Consider the following 9,137-nt stretch of genomic DNA (forward strand, 5'->3'; position numbering starts at 1 on the left):
CAATACGTATATAAAGAAGTGAGTTTGATATAATGTAGATTAAGAGGCTGAAGCCATAGCTTTATGGGAGGCCAATGACGGGTCAGAGAGTGAGGAAAAAGTTTAAATTATCCAACACAATTCTTATCATTTATATTTTGGCGGGTACTTGATGCTGTGTTCCTGTTTGCCATCATTGCATATTTGCATGAATCACCAACTTCACACTGATCACTATAAAATAATAAAATAATCCAAGTCTTATGGATCACTTAAACGCATATACACAGCACACATAGAGTGGGATAATAATAAATATCACAACTTCTGATCAATCCATGTTAATTTCAGGCTTAAAATACTGTACAAATGTAAGCACCTCCCACTCCAAGTACACTGCACAAAATACACAACATTAATACTGACTGACCATTGCTGTGAGCCTGTAGTTGCCAGAGGGAAGACGATAATAGCATGGTTTGATGTGCATAAGTGACATGTGCAGTGTGTCTTGGGTTCAAGTTCATTCTTGGGAATGGGAATATTAACATCTTCAATGCCGTTCTGCGAAGTTCTGCGTAGTTCATTTTAACGTGTATCCAAAATGACAGAACAGTTAACACACACAATTCAGTCAGAGTAAAATAAATGGATTGAGTGATTAGTTTTCAAATAAAATAACGCACATTATTTGATATGCTTTTAAATTGAATTTGGCATAGTTATCTGCAATGTTTTTTAAATGGTGATTGCTGTTGATTTTTTCATATTCCTTCTGGAGGTTTTTTTGCACCCCACTCCCCTACCAAGCTGCAGTCCAGTGGTTAGGGGCCCCTGCCTTTGATAGAAATATGGACAATTAGATGCGTGCATGCTGTGTTGCAGAATGGGTTGCGAAATAGATGACAGATTTTGTGCAAAGCGTGCATGACAATAAAACATTCTGATCTTCCCCTTTGTGGACAAATTGCCTGCATTACATTTTCCCATTACACCCCCCTTGTTGCTACTTTTTTTGACACTGGGAGGCGTAATATACAGTAGTTTCATATACCCGAGTCCTCGAGGCAGAAGAGACCAGCTTGTATTTTGTGTGGTGATTGCCTGCAGAGTCTCACTGGGACCCAGAACCCCTGCTGGCAAATCTATTAGCATCTGTGTGTGTGTGTGTGTGTGAGAGAGAGAGAGAGAGAGTGTGAAAGTGTGTGTCCTGCAGCGTCACACTAATAATTATTTTGACATGGTCTTTGTCTCAGAAACAAAGACATACTTTGACATGTTCTTCTTGGTCACACATCCAATATACTGTATAATACCATTTGTGTGTTTGTGTGTGTGTGTGTGTGTGTGTAACAGAGAGAGCACAAAATGTGCACATTGCTTCTAGCTGGGTCCTCATATATGAAAGGACCCTTCATTGAGATGCATTGAAATATTTTGTGATGTGTGTGTGTATCTCAAGTGGCTCTTCAAACCGCCACACCTGTGCTCAAATTGCCTATTTTAGTGCGTGTGGGGGTGTGTATTGTGTATGTGTGTGAGAGGGTGTGAACATGCGCATGCATTGATGTAATTATTAGGGATGTGTTTGGAGAGTACACATCTCCAGCATGTGTTATTTCATTTGGTACCCTGACACACATTACCAGACTCGCATATGTTTTCCTTGAAAATGACATTTCACACATATAATGCAGCCAACAGTAAATTATTCAGTTTAATATACTGTGAGAAAGACGTGCATGTAATGTATTTTAACAACTGCAATGTCTGCAACATTATGTGCATTATTTTCTTACTAATTGCATTGACTTAAACTGCAAAAGAATGTGTCTGGCTCCAATCCACTTTACTGAAATAACTCTCACTACTATGTCTATTGAGTTTACGTGCTTCGGTATGTGTGCACAACGTTACCCCATGTATCCCCTCCGTCTTTTACTCTTGATCTGCTTATGTTGCCAGAAGACAAGATATGTTGCTGACCTGTGAACCTCTGCAACTGTGCAGAAATGTGTTTGTGTCTATATGTGCATTGAGGGATAGCTATGGGAAAGGATTAGGACAGCTTTAGACAGGCTTTATTTAATAAGCAGCACAACGGCTGCACCGGATGGGAAACTCCAAACACACACACACACACACCATCACCCTGGGCTAAGGAGCATGAGCGCTGGTTTTGTTACGGTGGTGGAAGCTGAACTGTGACTAAGTGAACCATGTGTGAGTGAAAAACTGGGGGCTCCTGACTCTAGTAATTGGTAGCAATGGAGCTGAAAGTGAGGGATGAATCAGGGTATAAAGGAGGGATAAGAGGAAAGATGGAAGTGTGCTCACTACCCAAGGAGCTCTTCACTGATTGGCTCAGATTGACTGCATGGGTGTGACTATGTGAATATTGTGTTTATGGCGACGTGAACACCTTAGTTATTTTCTCAGGGGACCAATTAGAGGAAGGAAATCTCTTGGTCCCAGCTGTGTAGGCCCCTTTCTGGTAATAGGAGCTTGATTATCTTGACTGTACAATGAAACCTCTAAGGTTGAAACTAATCTGTTCTGCGACGCTGGTTCTGAAACAAATCTTGCTCTAGATATATAATCCTTTTGAGATAAATTTTTGTTCATACTATATTTTATATTTTCTGTGTGAGCACACGTCTAATTAAAGGGGACCTATTAAGCTAATTTTTCCACCCTTTGTATTGAGTTGTGGTGTCCTATAGAGCAGCTACACGCAATAACCCGTACAGAAAACTTTTCAGATTTTCCAGAATCTGCACCTATTCCATCTGTATTTCCTTTGATTTGTTCTTCCTGCCAAAATGGTCTGTTTAATTTATTCCATCCATGGCCTGCCATCGGGCATGCCCACGGCGCTGTGATTGGTCACACACCCAAAGTGCTTCCTAACTATGAACCATATAAGGAAGTACGCCCCTTTGTGACATCACAAAGGCTGTTTTACCACACTTGTCAGGGCTCACTTCTAAATGCACAAACCTAATTATCTGAAACTTTGGCATCGTTTAACACGAGAATACAACATTCTAACTACATTTATAGGTCAGAAAAGTAGAAAAAACAGAATAAGGCAAGAAAACCATCCTTCCAGCTGTATACAGAATATATAACTTCTGATTTGTATCACCCTGCTTTTGCACTTTATCTGCTCTTGTGTGCTCTTTCACTGTTGCAAACCTGAAATGTCCCCTTGTTGGACAAACAAAGGCATATCTTATCTTATCTTATCTTATCTTATCCAAAGTCTCCTCAAAGAAGATGTCTCAACCTCTGCAAGTTTCACCAGTGATGTATGTAAGTCAAATACGTTTTTTGTCTAAATGACAGTGATTTTTTTGTTTCGCTTTTCCATATCATATAGCCAATATTAAATGTAAACATTTACATCTATTGGTATCGGAATCAGCAGCATAAAACTCTGGTTGGAGCATCCTTAATTTAAACTTTTTTGGTATTTTCAACCAATAAATGCAAGAATTGATTTTATTAGTGTTAATCCTTTGATTATTGTCCAGGTGAGGCTTGAGGTACAGTACGTGGATGTCTTCCATATCAGTAGTTTCAACTAACAAGATTTTAGAGGCCTATTTTTCTCCCAAATGTTGGTCCAATTCTGAGCGGTACTGCTTTATGAGTTTTACCTTATGTGGATGGACATATTTGTGTACAATAGATAGATACTTTATTCATCTCCAAGAGAAATTCACAATAATATAATACAATATAACAATATAATACAATAAACAATAGAAACAATATAATACAAAGGTAGCAATAATAAAAATGTAGTCAGTGAGGTGATACTAATTTAGACCAGAAAGCTCCAAAGAGGGCGCCCTGTAAACCCTCCTTGAATTAATATATGCAAATAGATTCTTCCTGTGTGCATTGAAACAAAGCTATTAACATCAGAGGCTTGTTTTTCAACCAGGCCAGCAGGGTCAGATGGGGAGATGTTTGGAGATAAAGACTGCACCTTTTAAACACGTTCTAAGTATATATATATATATATATACGTCTTGTTATCCACAAAGGCAGTAGATGAGAACAGTTAGAGCAGATGTGCAGTGAGCTGGGATGAAGGAAGCAAGAGAATAAAAGATGATGGCATAAGTGAAAGGAGAGGTGAGCCCCGTGTCTGCACGCCACTCCTGGGAGTCTAAATGCCTCCTCATCAGTAAACAGTGAATAATTCATCCTGTTACCATAGAGAGTACACTACTCACACATATGCATGCACATGCACTCGTATGCATGTCACACGTAGGGCATTTTTACAGCATGCAGCCAGGTCCGATGTGGGGCTTGTATTATTCACTACCTCATGAACTCTGTGGGACCCTTCACTTTTTGACTGTCTGCATGTGTGTGTGTTTTGTGTATTTGTGTGAAGGAGCTTTATTGTTCTGTTTATGTTCAGAAGAAAGGAGGTAACAGAAAGGCAAAATTTACCTGTCTGTGTTTCTGAGTCATGTGCACACAGCTGGTATTACTGTTATTGTAGGGACATATCATTGAACCATCACATCCAACTCTGAGTGAGGAGACTTACGGATGAACATTGAAAAAAATAATCTAATAAAACGCAGCTGTGGTTAAGTTGTTAAGAATGTAGCCCGGTTCTTGACGGCCACAGATTTATTCTCCTACCTCAACTGCCCCCTGGGCAGCATGGAAAATATCAATTAATGTTAATAAAACTGTCCGAGTGTATTCTTAATCAACACAGTTCATTGCAATTGTATTCCTCTGCATGTTTTTTCCAGCAGTTTATTATTGCACCATGATTGTGTCTGCTGGAAACAATAAAGGAGTCATGGCAGAGTGGAAAGAACATTCCAATAAGTTGCTTCACAATTACAATCAGTAAACCAAAGTGAAACACAAGGAGCTTTTTCAATAATCTGTATTTTCTACTCTGGGATTAGTCAGTTAATAAAATGTGCAATCATGCTGAAAAGCTGGCAGCACATTAATGGATTTACAATTACACATAAACATCAATGAGATATATATTGTAAGATGGCATACATCTAAATGTGGCATTTTATTTGTAGTCCATAAAGGTGAAAAATATTTTGATTGGAGTTGATTTAGAAAACTAAAATAAAGTAAAGCAGGTTTGTAAACCCCAAACTTTTACAAGAGGCTCACGAAAATTTGTTGTATAATCCTGGTTGTCTCGCTGCTAGTGTTACCCCAAGAAGTGAAGACGATGAAAAAGTCTTTTATTATGGGAAAAGGGGAGCTTGCAAGGAGCGGCAGGTTGATAAAGCAGAAGCAGAGGTTGGGCAAAACATAGAAACACCTTTAGAAAATGCATACAAAAGGGGGAAAAAAAACTAAAGAAGCTCAGAATAATGATCAGGAATTGTAGTATAATGCAAAGAGCAGGTTTGTAGATGAAGTCCATGGAAAACAGAACCAACAATCAAAAAAATAATAATGTGCAACTAATAGTATCCAGTTGATAGTGTCCAGTTGAAACAAATATAGTAATACTGCTGATGAGTCCTCTCCATACTATAGGATTAGGCTGTTCCAGGTTGGTCTGGGGGATTGTATGGTTGTGATAAATTTCTGCTTGATGACTCTGATCAGTAGCATATTTACTCTATCAAACCTGGCAGAAATGTCCATGACAACAGCCAATTAGAGTCAACCTTCTTATCTTGCTAGAAAACCAAACATGGAGCTATGTAAATGAAATATATGTCAGCTGTAACTGGGAGTTATCTTCCCAAGATGAGGCTATTCAGTCAGTGTTGGTTGTGTGGCGGTCTTGGATTTGGGTATCTCCAAAGTGATGTGGAGCAAATCCAGTCAATGTGCAAGATATGTTGGCAGTTGGTTCCCTCAAAATCTGTTTGATCGCTTCAAGACATAACCACCCTAGTGATTACGGTAATCCCTCATTTATTGTGGTTAATTGATTCCAGACTTGGCCAAGATAAATGATTTTCTGTGAAGTATGAGCATATTTTCGTAGTTATGGCATAAAAAACTATTTACTGTCTTCTATATATATTTATTTTTACATCATTAGAGCCATCTAGTCATAAAATAATTAATCAATGTATGGCGAAATTGCCCAGCTGTTCAATTCAGATACAGAAGATGAGGACTTGGATGGATTTGTGGGAGAAGATGAATAAAAAATACAGTGAGTGTATTGTTAAATAGTCGAATAAAGTTCAACTGAACTCACTGTTTTGCTTCTGTAGCCTTTTTTTGTAGACCGTGTAGTGCAAGGTGGTTCATACATTCGGTAATTCAAAAGTTGAGGGTGTTGCCACCCTAACGGTTCAAGCAGTAGGAAGAACCATTTTGTTGTGATTTTTTTTGGCTTTCCTTTCGCTGCAGTTACGAGTGCGTCTTCATGTCGAACAAAAAAATAAAGTTTGCTGCTCCTGCATTTGACACTCCGACACAGACTCCCATTCTTTGGCGCTTTAACTGTATGTTTTATCATTAAAATTTTAACTCAAAAGTCTGACTATTGTATTTATGAAGGATTATTTAGGCCCCACTGAAGAGAAAGAGTACGAGTCATCAAACATTCATTCATTCATTCATTTTCTACCGCTTTTTCCTCACGAGGGTCGCGGGGGGTGCTGGAGCCTATCCCAGCTGTCTTCGGGCGAGAGGCGGGGTACACTCTGGACTGGTCGCCAGCCAATCACATGGCACATATAGACAAACAACCATTCACACTCACATTCATATCTACGGACGATTTGGAGTCACCAATTAACCTAGCATGTTTTTGGAATGTGGGAGGAAACCGTAGTACCCGGAGAAAACCCACGCATGCACGGGGAGAACATGCAAACTCCACACAGAGATGACCGAGGGTGGAATTGAACCCTGGTCTCCTAGCTGTGAGGCCTGCGCGTTAACCACTCGATCGCCGTGCTGCCCATGAGTCCAAACAGTACAATAAAAAAAGTATAGTAAACAATGAAATAGTTTAACAACAACATCGGTGAACAATTTACATTTCATATTAATTTCTGCAATACTGTACCTGGATAACTTGGATAAATACTACTGCCTGCTTCAGAGTAATTCACTTTTCAGTTTAGTTCCATAACTATATGTGCATTATTACTATGATAATGTTGTTGGCAGCCACCATGCATTGAGGTGCCGTTTCTTCTATGCCTTTTTTTTGCTGGTGCTCTGGTATATTTGATCGTGTGTAAAACTAGATACTGAAGCTGAAGATTGCGACACAATAATGAGGTCTCATGATGATATCGGACTGTGTGTTGTAGGTGGTGACTGATGTGGTGGACCGTAACCTCTGGCCCAGAATGCTATGGACACCTGTCTTCTCACGCAAGAACTTCCAGGACCCTCCCTTTCAGTGCAGGTCTGATTTATGAGACCCCAAGGGCTCCTCTCTGGTGTTTTGTGTCCGACTCCCTCTTTTTTCCCTCCTTTTCTTCTCCCTCTGACACACACTATACCTCCATCATGGAGAAAAACGAGAAATGGCTGCTGTCATTTTTCCTCTTTTAACTGAGCTTATGCGGCGGTCTCTGTCACTGAGCCCCCGAGGTACGGACATCAAACAAAGGAAGAAGCTTCCACACTTTATTGTCTTTTACCTCGGGGAGGTCAGATCTCTTCTCACTTCATTCCACCAAGGTTTTTTTTCCCAATACTTCTCTCACATTCTTTCCTGTCATCTCCCCCACCTTCTCAGCATATTTTTCTATATTTTATACACTTTTGACAACATGCTTGGAGGATGCCAACGTGTCAAATATACAGAGTGGGGAAGGAAAAGGGGGAACCAAAGTGACTTCAACACGGCTCAGACTGTAGGAATGTGAATGATGGGCAGGTGTCTCAAAATAAGCATGTCAATATATATTATTATTTTGGGGTGCACGGTGGTTAGCGCAAAGGCCACACAGCACAGCTGGGAGCTCTGGGTTTGATTCCCCCCTCGGGCATCTCTTTGTGGAGTTTGCATGTTTTGCCTGTGCACACGTGGGTTTTCTCCAGGTACTCTGGTTTCCTCCTACATTCCAAAAACATGCTAGGTTAATTGGTGACTCCAAATTGTCCATAGGTATGAATGTGAGTGTGAATGGTTGTTTGTCTTTATATGCCCTGTGATTGGCTGGCGACCAGTCCAGAGTGTACCTTGCCTCTTGTCCGAAGACAGCTGGGATATGCTCCAGCATGCCCGCGACCCTCGTGAGGATAAGCGGTATGAAAAACGGATGGATGGATATGTTGAAATTAATTTCAGTTGCAAAAGTAGTGGGCTGGTACCTCCAGCCAGGTTTAAGAACTGCGCTCTTGGCTTGAGCTTGCGGGTTGTATGCCTGGAGGGCGAAGATTTTGTATTGTAGGACCTCAGGGTCATTCAGCAACACAGATGTAGTAGTAGTAGTGTAGTAGTAGCATAGTGTAACCACTGTAGTAGGAAAGATAAAAAGGTAGTATTTAATGACAGTATCCACATTTCATTATGTTACTGAGGTCTTTTAATGTGACTGCAGATCACATAAAAACATAAAAACACCACTTACACACTAACCGGTGGCGAGATAAGTCAAGGGTGTGGTTACACTTTATTTTGCAGCATATTGATTTGAACCAGGGGTAAGGGTTAAAACAAATGGCTTGCAGCACCTGCCATCTAAGTCAACCATTTCCCAGTAGACTTCTTGGCCTTTTGGAGCCGGCTGAACCCCCCTTGAAGACATCTCTTGCAGCTTTGTTATTTTCAGCCTTCTTGCAGGAGTGCTTCAGGAAGTAAATGACTAGGATAGGGGGTTGGCTATAATCAATATCATCGAGGGAGATCAATTCTTGTGCATGTGGCTGTGCATGTATGATTTCCCACGTGATCATGTAACATCTTGAGAAACCTCCTGATGATGGCTAGTTAGCATCAACACTGAGTGCTGCAGCCAAATCTTCCTATCATGTGTCTTTTTGTGTGTTTACTACATGTGCAGCTTTGTGGGAATGTGTAACTGCATATGTGTATGTATGCATGCATAGAACAGTGTGTGTGTATATGTGTGTTGTACCCAGGTGCACTGCCTGGAGGGTGGTGGGCTGAGAGGAGGGTGTGTCTGTGTGTGTGTGTGTGTGTGTCTGAGGAGACGACA

This window comes from Doryrhamphus excisus, chromosome 4, assembly GCF_030265055.1.
Source record: "Doryrhamphus excisus isolate RoL2022-K1 chromosome 4, RoL_Dexc_1.0, whole genome shotgun sequence".
Classification (NCBI taxonomy): domain Eukaryota; kingdom Metazoa; phylum Chordata; class Actinopteri; order Syngnathiformes; family Syngnathidae; genus Doryrhamphus; species Doryrhamphus excisus.